The 16,216-nt window shown below is 33.2% G+C and overlaps 1 pseudogene; it reads right to left on the bottom strand.

Moving 5' to 3' along the window:
- Window positions 1-332: 332 nt before the first annotated feature.
- Window positions 333-16,216, bottom strand: part of LOC149194797 (serine carboxypeptidase-like 26) — a 28,146-nt pseudogene continuing 12,262 nt past the window's right edge.

A 16,216-nucleotide genomic window follows, 5' to 3' on the forward strand; every position in this document is an offset into this window, starting at 1 on the left:
CTAATAATCAAATAGTAAAGTTAATTAGCATTGATAGTTATAATGTAAATAAAGAAAAAGAGAAGTATACTGAAATGAATCTCATTCGATGCATTTGTTAAAACTCTAACATAGAATATATTCAACTCAGGAAGATAACAAAAAAAACGCGAAATTTCTCTACAAGATATTATTTGAAAATTTCTGTAGAAGATATTATCACAAAAGAAAATTATGAACTGGCGAACTCAAGTAGGGTAGAACGGCTCTGCATCCACACTGAACTAAAAATATTATTGGGAATATCTGTTATGCATGAAAGGTCCACTGGCGACTAGTTGCGCACGATCAAATTATTTTGGCAAGGGTTTCCCTTTCAGATAATATTTGAGCAACGTCAAAGCCCGGGATGGTTGAAATTCCGGAACTTCATGCCCTGCTCCCCTAATGGTGGCAAATGTCAATCCCTTGTAAATTACAGTATATCCCCCTACCTGCACACGAGCATGCATGTATGGAGTCAGAATATTTCTGTACATAAAAATCAGTATCGTGAGGACGTTATTTGTGGAATAGGCGAAACTGATATAATTACCTCGCCGCCATTAACCCAGGGGTACCACGGAGTCTCAACTGGAAGTTTCAGCGCATTGATGGAGAGTCTTGTACTTGTCACGGGCACTACGGTGTCCGTGTCTCCGCTGAGTACCAAGCAATAAAACGCCGTTAGTAGAATTGTTCTGATGATGAAATAATTGTTAAAATATTTTAAGTTAATTATTTTAGCACAAGGAGTTAGTTAAAATTAGAGAGTGAGTTAACTTACTATCTAATTGTTAAAATAAGTTAATTATTTTAGCAAGAGGACTCAGCTAAAAATAAAGAGTGAGTGAGTTAGTGACTATCTAGTGACTCAAGTCAAATTAATTGATAAACTAATTGACTGTGTGGTGTCTTGTCAAAATATTTTAGGTCAATAATTAGTTGGAAAAAATTATATACCCTCCACCAAATTCACTATAAAAACCACATTTGTGTCTAAAATTTAACGACATTTGTGTCTAAAATTTATACTTCAAGTCGTACCTGAAGAGCAATATTCGCAACCCTGCTGCAATAAGACGCCGATAGGTCGGTATCATGCTTCTTGAGCCATACTCGGTCCAGTTCAGAATAGAACTATTCCGTAGGCGCAAGATAACACACACATTTCAATCAATCAACTTATATGTCGAAGAGGTTGAATAAATTTTTGGCAAATTGACGATTACAAATAAGTTGGTCTAAGTAGTGTTACCTGCATTGGTTCCACGGATAAGGTAACTTTGTCACGTTTGCGTGTATGCCTTCCTGAACACTTCGCCTATTAAAATAGGTGTATACATAGTCATCGATGCAAGGATCATATCCCGGAAATGCAGTTTCTTCTTCCTTTTAAGACGGCAATTATAACTGTAGTAAGAAAAATGTTGAAGGAAGAAAGAGTGGCGGCATACTCATGCTATTGAGTTCTGAATATAAGATTTTTGAAATAGTAGTGTTATATAAAGTATGGATGAAAAAAAAATTAATTAAATTTCGAAATGTCTTCAAAATCTGCCCAAAAAAAGATGATCTAAATTAAATTTTCATAAATTTTGAATGACCTATTATAAATGGTTCTAAATAGAAACTAGAATTCAACTATATTACAGATTACAAAAATATTCCCAAAAAATGATCTTAAATTTTCATAAATTCTGAATGACTAGTTATAAATGGTCCTAAATAGAAACTAGACTTCTGTTGGAGATTAATTATGACCGCCTATCAATTCACTAACAACTGCCCACCACGGCCGCACTACACACCGCCTCATCGATCACCGCCTTACCCTGTTCATATTCGAAGAGACAGCACCGTCATGATGCTTCCAACCTGAAGAGGCAATTAACGGACTTAGTTTCTAGTATAAATTGAGATGAGGCATAACAGAAATGCATATAGTAGAAGTTGTACGCAGCCGTAGCTGCTTCATGTTTTGTTAATTCATGTGTAGTTTTACGTTTAGTTACCAGCTGTAGCTGTGTACTCTGAATTTCCTTCAATTGGTATCAGAGCCAAACGAGCAAGGAATTGTTAGAGTAACCATTTCCAGAGAGAGATGGTCATTACTATGTGAACAACCACCACCCACACGAATTTCGCAGCCCCGTTCTTATTGTGAAGAGAAGATTGTCTGAAGATAAAGCCGCCCCTACTCAGTCCCAGTAGAGTTGCAGTGAAGTCAAACTATGGTTGGAGTGTAAGCCAGTGCCGGCTAGCGTGAAATAGCAACTAAGGAATTAAGGAATTAGCGACCTGTGTGCGTGACTCAACCCGTGATACAGTGACCATTGAGGTCGGTTCCCCATGGGTCTGAGTTGCAGTGAGTGTGTGAGAACACCATAAAGTATTGTGGTGTGAAGTGGCTGAGGTACGAGCAATTGGTAATTTCTGTACATGGAGTGGGTTTCTTGGTCACCGTAGTCGAGTTCGAGTTCATTTGATATTCAATAGAATTTGTTGAGCGTTTCAAAAAGGGTTTCAAAACCCATCTGTTTTGAAGGAAAAGCCGCAAACTGTGTGTTCTGTGGAGCTTCCAGCTTGAAGATTAAAGGAGTCAGTAGTCCAAGAAGCCAAAGATATTTTTCGTTGTTCATAGAGGATTGAACAACCATCATCGATGTTTCAAAGAACTCCAGGTTTCAAAGATCCTGCGCATCTGAGAAGTTTGTAGCAGCAGTCTGCAGAGTAGCCGTTGTGGCAGTGAGTTATAAGTTTGTGAGCCGCCATAACCAGAGGAAGAGGCAACAACCCTTGCATTCAGTTGTTTACAGTTTCTGGTTGCGTTGCAGAGCTCTAAATAAAACGAGTTTCGCAGGTTTTGTGTGGTTGAATATCTACGCCTTTACATTGAAGAGTCAGCCTAGGATGGGAAGTCTGTGTCCTTAAAATTAAAAAAGTATGTTTGTGTAAATTAAAACACGTAGTCTAATGAGGCAGAAGAGTTGTGAGTTGTTAAGAGTTGTTTAGAAAATTATGGAAATTCCAGTCAATTTCATTTTCATTATCACATTTATTTCAGAAAACCACCAATTTTTTTATCGCACCGCTTTTCACAAGCAAGTAGTTTTCCTCCGTTGGGCGATAATGTAGACCATTTAACACGTGGATCAGCACTTTTGGAAAACAACCTTTTTCCGGGAACGCAAACTTCAGCAAATAAGTCCTTGCGATATGGTCCGTCAACCAAATTTTGGTTTGAAGCCGTTCGATGGAGGTCAACGATTGAATGTAGAGGGCTGCATCAAATTACGTGAAGTAAATTAGAATTTACATTGACCGCGGATTTTGTCAGTTTGGTAATTTAAAGAATTTACTACAGTTGATGAAGTCTTTTAATTTTAATGTTTTTGTTTATTTCTCACGTGAAGTAAATTAGAATTTACATTGACCGCCGATTTTGTCAGTATGGTAATTTAAGGAAATTTACTACAGTTGATGAAGTCTTTTAATTTTAATGTTCTTTTTTATTTGTCAAGGGAGTATAGCATAGAAATAGGGATTGTTATGTTTTTTTTGTTATGATGTTCATTGCCTATGTAATGCAAAGTGAAACTGGCAACAGCGCGAAAGGAGTGTTGTTTGTTTGTTGAAAGAACAAAGTGAAACTTGCAGCAGCGCGCATATGAAAAAATTACACAGCAGTGAAATGTAATTTTTCTTTGTAATGCATAACAGTGCAGAGAAGTTTTTGGTTGTTGATTTTTGAAATGTAATCGAAAAACTAGCAGCAGCGAATGTATGAAGAAATTTTTTTTACAGCAGTATGAAGAAATGGTTTTGTTTGGTAAGGCAATGTAATGTAAGAAATATTTACACACAGCCGTGTAATATTGTGTAGAGAAATTTGTTTCTGTGGAACTGAATCGTCCCTGCTGTAATCTTTCTGTTGAGAGGAAGATATTTTATTTTGTAACAACTACTACAGTTTTATTAATGAACACAAAATTTTATGAGTGTGTGAAAACTCTGTTCTTTCCGGCAAACAACTTGTTCGCTACCCTGTGTTAAGATCCTGTGTAAAAACAGAGCATCATTCTCTGTTCAGTTTTTGTTTGGAATTATCATAAATTCCCAACAGATTTTTGTAAATCTACGTTATAATTGTTAAATTTCAAAATTTTGGGTGTCTCAGATGTTTTTGATGGTGCTGAATGTATTTCCATCACCAAAACATGATTCAAACACTAATTCTATGAAATATTTTAAAATTTTTAATCCAAATTCCTACCACTTTTGACGGGCAATTCCTCCACATTGCTAGACAGACGACTCGAAATTAAAAGGAGGCGTAAATTCAGTGTGAAAAGTCGGCTGACGGTTCCGCAGAACGAAGTCAAAAGTAAGTGAGTTGCCATCAATTAAAAAAGGGCATGCTAAAAGAGTCAAAGGTATTTATAAGTATTCATGCATATATTTGGAAAGGAGTTTTGTTTAAGTGTTGTAAATATTAAAGTCACCTCGGTAAGATAGGTTATAAAAGCCTCATGGAACGATAGGAAGTATGTTTCATGGTTGTAGAGTGGGTTATGAAGGTTAATAAAAGGGATTCAAATAAGAGTGTTTTTTTAATAAGTTGAGTTGATTTTTATTATATTAAAAAAAAAAACCAAACGGTTTTATGGGAAATAGGTTGTTTTGTAGAAGTTTAATTTGTGTTCAAATTTTTGTTTTGTAAGTATCATTATATTTTTGGATGAAGATTGTGTTTTATGAGGTACATATTAAAAATCACATTTTTTTCAAGGCCGATATAGAAGATATTCTCATTCAATTGTGAAAGCAGTTGTAAGATAGAGGAAGGAGAACACTTATGAGTCACAAAGCACGACTGAGGCAGATGAAGAAAGAAAATGAATCGAAAAGAAAAGGAAAAAATCGTTGCCATGTTTAGAGAAGCTCACTCGGGCCAGAGCCGAATTAAGAAGTCTAGTAGAAGGCAAAGAAGAAATGGAGGGTGATTGGTGTAGCTTTGATCTGCTACCACCACTTATGTTTACTAGTAAATATTTTGAATTGTGGGTTATTAGAATCCTTACCTTTCTTCGAACTAAAGACTTAATTGAACATTGGTCTACTAACCCATATGATGAGGTATGTGATGATTTAGCATTAAATTTTATAAAACAAGAATGGGATGAGAAGTTTTTGTCCAAGGTAGTAGAAGCTACAATTTCCAATGAAGCATGGAAGATCCTCGAAGTAGAATTTGGTGCAAGGGGGAGTAATCAAGTCGAAGACAATAGTGTTGTTTAGCCTGTTGTAGCAGTGCTTGAAGATGAGAATGAATATGGATCTGTAGCAGCAAATCTACAGAGAGATGAAGGATTTTGTGAATCTCACTTGAAAGTGGATCACAATATTGATGGTGAGTTATCAGTAACACACATTGATTTTGGCATAGATAATGTTGCCAATGGAGAAGCATCTGGTTTAGTGGATCCAACAATTCAAATTGTGGATGTTAACTTTGATAAAGAACAATTCGCTAGTAATGAGTGGTTGGATATGATCCAACAAAAACATCTTATTGATATATTGTTATTTGGTGAGAGAATCCCACTTGTGTCTAAAAGCCAAGTGGAGGATACAGAGATAGAGATAGACACAAAAATAGAGTCAGAGACAAAGAAGGAAGCCCACAAAGAGAAAACAATGACATAGGAAGAGCGAGAGAAGGAACATAATCAATGTGGCTTTGAATATATTTATAATTCTAACATTGATTTACAGTGTGCAGGTATAAAGAATAATAATGAAAAAGAAAAGAATAATTATGAAGAAGAATTAAAGTTCCTTGGAGCATGGCTTAAAAAACCATCTATTTATGAACCCTGTATAGAAGTTGCATCTATGAATATCAAAGACTATAGGGATGATGTTGAAAATGAAATTTTCATGTATTGGAGTCCCGAAAAGATAAAACTCTATTATGAACTTATGTTGCAACAAATTGATAATCATAAGATTGATGATGTAGAGAAAACTATAGAAGATGGCATGTGGCGGCATCAATCCACATACCAACAAATTTTTGAAGAGGTAAAAGACATTCATGGACACTTTTAAATGATTTTCTATCCTTTTATGATAAATAAAGATATAACATGGTACCGATGAAACAACAAATAAACTAAAATTTGGAAACTACCCGAAAAAGATAAAGATGACGCAGTTGAGAGGATACAAGACCTCAAAGAAAAAGAAAAAGAAATCAAGCAAAATAGTTTATGTCAAAGATTTTGAATCATTGTAAGCCTGGCTTAAACTTAGACCAACAAGCATGTTTAAGTTATGTTGATTCCAGATTATGTTGTCCATCCTAATTTAGTGGGAGTGTTGAATATTAATTATGACCGTCTATCAATTCACTAACAATGTAGCATCATCGATCACTGCCTTACCCTCTTCGTATTGAAAGAGACATCACCGTCATGACCCTTCCAACCTGAGGAGGCAATTAACCGACATAGTTTCCTCTATAAATTGAGATGAAACATAACCGAAATGCATATAGTCGAAATTGTAGGAAGTTGTAGCTGCATGTTCTTGTAGCAGTAGTAGTTTGTTGCAATGATGCTGCATGTTCTTGACGCAGTAGTAATTTGTTGTGGTGATGCAGAGTAGGGATGCACAATCCGAATTGTACGCAGCCGTAGCTGTGTAATGTTCTGTTAATTCATGTGTAGTTTTACGTTTAGTTACCAGCTGTAGTTGTGTACTCTGAATTTCCTTCCACTTCAACTAAATTGCAGATTAAAAAAATATTCCAAAATCTGACATACAAAAAAGAAAACTAAGCTTTTAACTACATTGCAAATTCAAAGCATAGTTACCAAATTCTGATCTAAATATCCCTTAATTCCTTGAGATATGCAAAATTATTTGTAAAAAATCAATTCATTTCACTATACATAAAGATTACATGGGCGGGAGATCAAAAAGAAGTATCGGGTGATCAAGGTTTCTCCTCGTCGAAACGGTGAAAAACACATTAATGGATAGAGGTTTATATTTCTCACGGACCAGAGAGAGGTGCCAGTCAGCCGGGCAAGACAGCAACAGAAACCCAAGCGGTTTATATTGCTCATAGCCCAGAGGCTTATATTTCTCATAGACCAGAGAGAGGTGCCAATCAGCCGGGCAAGACAGCAACAGAAACCTTAGCGGCTTATATTGCTCATAGCCCAGAGAGAGGGGGCAGTCAGCAGGGAAGGACAGCATCAGAAATCTTTGCGGCTTATATTTCTCATAGCCGAGAGAGAGGGAGCAGTCACCAAGGCAAGGCAGCAACAGGAAACTTGAGTCAAATTACAAGTAAATTTGGAATTATAGATAATTTTTTTAAAGTATATAGGCGAATCTTTTACAATTGAATTGAATTTAATTGTATATTGTATTGTATATGAATTTGAACTTGAACTTGGTAACAATGGATGAAAGAATATGCTAAATTTAAAAGAAGTACTAAATCATTTATAGAAGAGCAAACATTAAGTAACATGTAGTTTATTGGCTTACTGTTTTTTATCTTGTCCATTGAATATTGGGTTATTCTTATGCAATATAGAAGGGAAAATATTAAATAACATGTAGTTCATTGCCTTACTACCTTTTTATCCTGTCCATTGAATCTTGAATTTTCTCATACAACATACAAAATAAAAAGACGATAAACCAATAATTAACTTCTAATAAGTGTTTAATATAGATTCTGTCAATCAAATTTGTATAATATTCCAAAACCCTGTTAAAATTACCATCAATTAAATAATACATATTAAAATAATATTCCAAAACCCTGTTAAAATTACCATCAATTAAATAATACATATTAAAACATTATGCTGTATAAACTTGTAATTTGATCAACATACCTTCGATAAATTTTTTGAGCATATGGGAGTATAGATGCTGTACGGATCGATATTTCCTATCTCCGTATACATTTGATTTTCCAAGTCGTCGCACGATTTCGAATTCAATTCTTCTTTAGTACAGCTATCGATTAGACCATTATAAGTTTCATCCGACATCAATGCATGTGACCACGGGTACGTAAATATTCCAATTCTATCCTTATCATTATCCATTACGCCATTCCCCACCTGTATAAATTAAATGAGCATGCTTGAAATTGATTGTGTACTGTACTTTCACAAACTTAGAATGTAGCACGATGGCTTTTAACAGAGTTGGTCAAGTTTTATTTGTGATAGATGCCTCGATATGTCCAGAGGAAACAATGTTTTATTCAATCCATGGTTATATATATGAAGAACTTGACCGGAAAATTAATTTTGCATTTCCTTGTAATGCGTTCTGAGCTTCAGATTATTGAAGCTGAATTTCTTTTCTAAATATACCCAACTTTCAGTTCAACTCACCAGTATTCCTTTTAAATTAATGAAGGACGCCTGCGACTTCTTTTGCTGGTATAAAATAGTTGCAGCCAACTCTGGAACGAAATGTCCTGCAGTCATGTTTCAATAATCACAGTTAACAGCTATTAAAATCTGCGCAAGCGTTTGGGATAGACAATGTGCTGTTAAGACTGATTTTTCGATTCTCCAATTTAATTTGGTTGTTATTTTTAAACCTAAGTTTAATATAACTGAATATGGTTATTAATAAAACCATGTTATTATAAAAATATCCATATTTCTGAGCCTTATTCTTTTTTCCATAGTATCAGAGCTTTCGAGAATAAGTTTGTGTAAAAAATGAAAACTAGCAGCTTACAACCCAGGCTGCAGCGATGCTGTATTGTAGTTCCAGAATTTGGCTTGTTAGGTGACTTACATCATATTCTTTTCTATATTCCAAGACTACCTGCATAACTTTCGCCTGATATATAGAAATCTCGGGATTTGTACTTTGGAAATCTTCTGAACCAATTTACTAGGAATGCATACGCGTCTGCAGCTGGAAAAAGAAAAAGAAAAACAACATGTTTAGAGATATCTGGTACATGTACAGGGTTTCCTAATCTTCGTGAATGTTTTTTTAATGAAATTAAACATCTTACTAATTACCCGTTCGACTGTCGCCACTTTTATTATAATCAGAGGTCGTGTTCGAGTAAGAGAACCCAACGCCCGCTGGGGACTCCAAAAACAAGATATTGGCCGCTGTAAAGAGAATCCACAATGGACGGTTAAAATTTAGATGCAAAATCATAAATCTTGAACGAATTTTCAAGGCTATGGAAATACAAGACTAAAGCTGTCATTAATATCATCAAAATTTTGTTATGACGTGCGTTCATGCTTAGGATGTGGAGGTCGGATTAAATCTATATGGCATTTATTATGTATCTAAATTGTCTTACTTTAATCGTTACATCTTTAATATGTTACAACAATTATTAAATAATGAAGTGAAAGCGATGTTACATTATTTGTTAGCGTATGCAGAGTCAAATTAGGTTAGGAACAATTAAGGCTAAAATTTTGAACATTTTAGTTTGTCAAATTTTTATAGTTACAAATTTAAATTAACTTTTTATATTAAAAATGTTTAAATATATTAATTATTTAAATCAGGTGGGCATGGGCATGGGCATGGACATGGACATGAATGACGATATACACAGCGTCATGCAAGACAAGTTAGAAAAAAAAATTGCAAGACAAGTTAGAAAAAAAAATAAAAAATTGAGTAGGATGAGTATATTTATTTGTAAACCAATTTGTCTACTTTGCATGCCTGTAATTGATTAGATGATATGATTGGATTTGTGTGCAACAATATGTCTATTCTGCGAGCCTGTAATTGATTAGTCGACAAGATTGCATGTGTGCAATAAAGAAAATAATAGTTTTATTAGTATTTTTTTAATATGTGAAGGTTTTTTTGGGAATTTAATTAGTAAGTCTGTAAAAATATAAAGTAAATATCATTACAATATTTCATGTTAAAATTTAGCACTACTTACTGTGCCCTTGACCATATTTCATGTTCAAATTTAACATTACTTACTTGTGTCCTTTGCGCTAGCCAGTAGTGTGGTTCATGTAAGGGTTATAGTAATAGCTAATACATTATTAGCCGAATTACCAATTATATATGATAACGAAAAACATATTCGACAATTGCTAATATCACTATCTAATATTTGATGTTGCTGATCCATCTTTCATTTTACTAATTTATTTAATTTATATTTTTTTGGTTAAATAGCTTAGTAATTGTAATGTGTTAAAATCATATATACAGCTAAATAATTCATAATTCATATTTCATTTTAGTAGTTTATCTTTTTATTTTATTTTTAAATTTGATATATTAATAATTACTATTTTTTATTAATCTTAATTAGTAAATTGAACGAGTCATTCTAAAATATTGGATGATTTTCCTAAATTGCAAAAAAAAATATAAAGTCACAAACAAATGATTTTATTACCTTGAATCACTGAATTACATGGCATATTTATTGTGTTACTCAGGTCTAACTATTTTAAAATGAGCGGCTTTAATTGAAAAAATATCTCAAGTGTCCAATCCACTCAACAAACCAATCTTACCCACTTTCTAAAGTAAGCATTATTCCAAGTTCCCCCTTAATTCTTACATTATTACATAAGTCACAAATTACATATAAATCATATCAAGTCTAATAAGGCCTCCATCAGCAATTATGTTCATTTTCGATCTTCCACACATTGCTCATTTTCACCACCACATGGGTGACCACTTGATCTTCATTTGAAGCATAACCGCCTCTGACCACTATTAAGACGCTTTGCAGAATTGACATTTCTTGACTACCACAAAGAATAGATGAGATATTCAATATCTCTACGAACAAGTTTTTATCCTAGTAGTATGCACCAAAATACACACTTCGAGTTATATAGGTAACCTATCTCCAATAGTCAATTATGCAACTGACCTTTCTTCACACACATGTACACATTAATAAATAATATAATTGATAGCTATTTATAAAAGCATGAGAGCCTCTGTATTAAATTCATTACCATTGTTATAATATTAGAAGTCGTAAAGGTTGGCCTCTTGCAAATCTTCAATAGTAGCTATGTTGGTCGATTCCCTTAACTTTCCATTTAAAAGATCTCTGGCATTATTATTGTTATAATATTAAAAGTCCTAAAGGTTGGCCTCTTGCAAATCTTCAATAGCAGCTATGTTGGTCGACTCCTTTAACTTTCCATTTAAAATATCTCTAGTACAACTTTTTCGATTGAACGTTGTGTGTACATGTCTTCAATAGTGAAAACATTCTACTCAGGTCATATTTTTATTAGCTCTACCCTTTGAGAATAGTGCCATCTCATCATGTGAGTTGTCTTTTGTATTATGTGATTTCGTCCTTTCCTCTTCTGCTTACAATGCTACAATCATTTCATCTAATGATATAGAGGATTATACACTTAATGTGAAAATAACATTATCATAATTTGAAGGTAAGTGTTTTAACAAAATAGCCTTAACATCTTCTTCTCCTATTTTTACCTCAATCTCCTCTAGCTGCGTTATGAGTTATTTTAGATCATTTATGGGTGTAGACAATGAAACCCCAATATGTGTTTTGAATTTGAATAACAACAATTTCAAAGAGAATTTTTCATTCATGGTCTTTTCCCCAAATATCTTGCTTAAGTGTTCCTATATTTTTGAAGAGGACTTTCCTAAGTCTATAAGGTGAAGTTATGAATTTCACAAAAATAATTCTATAGTAGACTTAGCTCTCTCTCCCCTTTTCTACCATTTAGCTAATTGTTTTGAATCTTGTGGTGTTGGTTCTAGTCCTTCTACTAAACGCATATGTTTTTATGCATCAAATTCATTTCGACTTTAATCTTCCAGGTATAAATGATTTACCCATTGAATTTTTCAATAACTATTTGCTCCATATTTAAAATAAACCATTATTGTAAACAAATATTACCTCGTGCACTTTCTCTACTGCTTACGTCTCTTATGGTGGATCCCGCCGTTGGCTTTGTCACAAATATGCAACAATACACATCACTATATGGGTTGACTCGTGGGAACTCAACTTGCTGGGAAAGTGTAGGAATGACAGCTCTTATTGCAAGAAAGTTCGTACGAAATAAACACGTAGAAAGATATAGCAATTTTACATCAAATTTCATGGGTCATGACAATTGATGGTTGGATTCATTTCTTTGCAACAACGAGACATTCAAGCAATAGGTAATCATTTTTATCCCGAGGATTATCCTTCGAAGAAGCAATAGGTGATCATTGTTATCTTGCAATCAAATCTTACTTCCATGCCCTGGGCAATCGAATTTGACTTCAGTCCTTCCGTTATAGTACAAGAAAAAAATGGAGGAGTCGACCAACGGACAAATGAGCGCGAGTTGTCATCGAGATTTCCATATATTGCTAGCCTGTATGGCGATTCCTATTTCCACCACAATTTTATATTTAATGCGCCCTGACATGCCGGGGCGATAGCTAAATATAAAGCGCACTGTCATGACTGGAGGGAAAAAAAAACGGCGCGCCTTATATTTCGCTATCGCCCCCACATGTCAGGGCGCATTAAATATGAAATTGTGGTGGAAATAGGAATCGCCTAGCCTGTATAATAGAGTAATAAATCCAACCATCGGTTCTTTCATGAAGTGTCAAATCTATTGTAGAATTACTATGTCTTTTTTCGTCTTTATTCCCTATGAATGGTCTTGCAATAAGAGCTATTAGTCTCATATTTTCCTAGTAAGTTTATTGCCCACGAGTCAGCCTAGATAGTGCTGTGTATTGTTGCATAATTGTCAGAAGTCCAGTGACAGGATGCACCATTAGAGTCTAAAGTAGTAGAGAAAGTGCACGAGATACTAAAATTTTACAGTAGTTGTTTATTTTAAATATGGAGCAAATAGTTATTGAAAAACTCAATGGGTCAAACTTTTACACTTGGAAGATGAAAGTCCAAATGAATTTGATGCATAAAGACCTATGGAGTTTAGTAAAAGGACTAGAACCAACAACCCAAGATTCAAAAAAATTAGCTGAATGACAGAAAAGGGAAGAGAGAGCTAAGTTGATTATAGGATTATCTTCTTTAGATTCACAACTTCGCTTTCTAGACATTGGAAACTCATCTTCACAAATATGGAAACACTTAAGCAAGATATTTGGGGAAAAGGCCATGGATTAAAAATTCTCTTTGAAATTGTAGTTATTCAAATTCAAAATGCATAATAGAGTTTCATTGTCTACACACATAAAATATCTAAAATCACTCATAAAGAAGCTGAAGGACATTGAGCTAAAAATAGAAGAAGATGCTAAGGTTATTTGATTGAATAGCTTACCTTCAAATTATGATAATGTTATTTTCACCTTAATTCAATTTTCCTCTAGATCATCAGATGGAATGATTGTATCACGCTTACCAAAAGAGAAGATGATGAAATCTGATAATACAGAGCACATCTCACATGATGAGATGAAACTATTCTGAAATGATAGATTCAATAAAAATAGGAACTCGTTAGAATGTTTTTACTATCAAAGATATGGACACACAACGTTCAATTGAAAAATTCATCCTAGATATCTTTTGAATGAAAAATTAAAGGAATCGTCCAACATAGCTACTATTCAAGACTTGAAAGATGTCAACCTTCAAGACTTCTCAGATTATGACAGTGATAATGAGTTTAATTCAGATCCTTTCATGCTTTTTTGAATAGCTATCATTTACATTATTTATTAATGTGTGTATATGTGTGTGAAGAAAGATAATTGATAGTTGGATAATCTCTATACTTAGACAGGTTACCCATATAATTGGAAACACGTATTTTAGTGCATACTACTAGGATGTAAACTTTTCCATAGAGATATTCAATATCTCAGCTATTCTTCGGGGTAGTTAAGAAATGTTATTTTTTCAAAGCTTCTCAACAGTGGTTAGAGGCAGGTATGCCTCAAGTGAAAATCAAGTGATCACTCGTGTGGTGCCGAAAAAGAGAAATGTCTAAAAGATCCCACAATGAACATAATTGTTGATGAAGACCATATTAGACTTGATATCAATTATATATAATTTGTGACTTATGTAATAATGAAAGCGTTAAGGGGGGAACTTGGAATAACACTTATATTATAAATTGGGTAAGATTGGTTTGTTGAGTGGATTTGACAGTTGAGATATTTTCTCAACTAGAATCCATCATTTTAGAATCAGTTGGAGCTTAGTAACATGGTAAATACACCATGCAATTGAGTTTTTCAAGGTAATAGAAAATATTTGTTTTTGTACGAGAACATCTATTTGTTTCTTCTATTCACAAAACAATTGGTAGAAAAGACATGGTGGACAGATTACACACAAAAATAATTCGCATGTTTCCATCAAAGCCAAATTACAAGACACACAAATAGTGCTCATGAGATCCAAGAGATTCCAAACAAGGAATTTCTTTTCGAGAAAATCTCTCAACAAATTCCAACAACCAACCAACCTAATCTATCAATTTACTAATGTACGCATTATTTCCAAGTGCCCCTTTAATGCTTACATTTACATATTTTCAAATATTATTAGAAAAAAGAAGACAAATTGCAATTCATATGTCATATCTATCTCATTGGTCTTCCTCGACACTTATCGTCACTTTGAAGTCTCATGGACAACGCTCTTTTCACCACCACAATATTTTGATCTTCCCATTCAACTCATTTAATACATAATTTCCTTTAACCATCTTTGACGAACTTTGTATAATTGATGCTTCTCAATATCCTCAAGGCCAATATCGATATTGCCTTGTATCCAATAGTCAATTATGAATTTGACCTTTCTACACACATGGATCTCATTACATAACTTGTAACTGGCACTCTTGAAGCCTAAAACATAATAAGATTGTTAAGTTTATAACATATTTACACAATTAACTTAGCGATATATTCTCTTCGCACCAAAGTACATTGAGAATGACTAGTTTAATTATCTTCCTACATTCATTAATTGATTCACACTTCACAAAGAAAAACTAAAAAATGATGAAACAAAAGTACCAATTACTCAAGCTAGATTGCACAGAGAACCCCAACAAAAAACACTAACAAGGACATTATGAGACTCTCAACTCTCTATGGCAAGGGCTATGAACAGTCACAGGGCATCAATATTGACCTTATTGCATCTTTTTAGTGGTTGGGAAAGCACGAAGAGCCAAGTCACACCTAACTTGGATTATAAATCAAATTTCATGGCACAGGCCTCATCATCTATCACAACCTATCATTCCTCTCAGATTTTTGTTGACAAATCCGGTCAGAAGAATGCATATCCACTATCATTTATTCAAATTCCTCTTAGTTCATGTTTGCTGTATTTATTTAATACCTATTATTCGGTTGTGAGTTTTTTTCTAATTCTTACTCATACCATCTTTGATTTGAGCTTGCATCACTTCCCCTACAATTTAAGACCCTATGCTCCTATCCTTTGTAATAGAGAGGTTCTCCATAACCCTTAATAGTTGTCCACCCACCAAAAAGCATTTCTTAAGTTAGCTAATTTAAATAAGGAAACTATTATTTTCAAGTAGTTTAGTATGAAAAGAATGCTTGGCCCAATCCAATGCACATTAATATTTTGAAGGCATTCTTTCTAATTTAAAATTAAATAATTCCATAAGTGTATTTATTTTAGAATTTTTTTTTAATTTATTTATTAATAATTAATAAGTAAATGATATGGAATTAATTTAAAAATATGATAGAATATTGTTAATAATAATCACATTTAAAATATTAAGAATTATTTTAAAAATAATTATATCATTTTTAAGAATTTTATTATATCAATTCATTACATAAAAATATCATATAAAAATAAGACAAATAATATGAATAAAGCATAATGTTATAACAAAACATATTTAAAAATAAAATATTTATGAATATTTATAATTAATAATCTTGTTACAAGTTTTTATTTTTTTAATATAATATATCTAATTGACATGTTAATTTTTGATAATGAATAATAAAATTAAAATTTAATTAATTTTTATAATATAAAATATAATTACTTAAATATTCCATTTATAAAATATAACTATTTATCTATTTAATTTATATCACTAAACAAGCTTAAAAAAAATTAATAACAACAAACCATAACCTAAATTAT

Source organism: Pinus tabuliformis, chromosome 2_2 (genome assembly GCF_031772625.1).
Source record: "Pinus tabuliformis cultivar Carrire ecotype Pingquan chromosome 2_2, CPIR1, whole genome shotgun sequence".
In the NCBI taxonomy this organism is placed as follows: Eukaryota; Viridiplantae; Streptophyta; class Pinopsida; order Pinales; family Pinaceae; genus Pinus; species Pinus tabuliformis.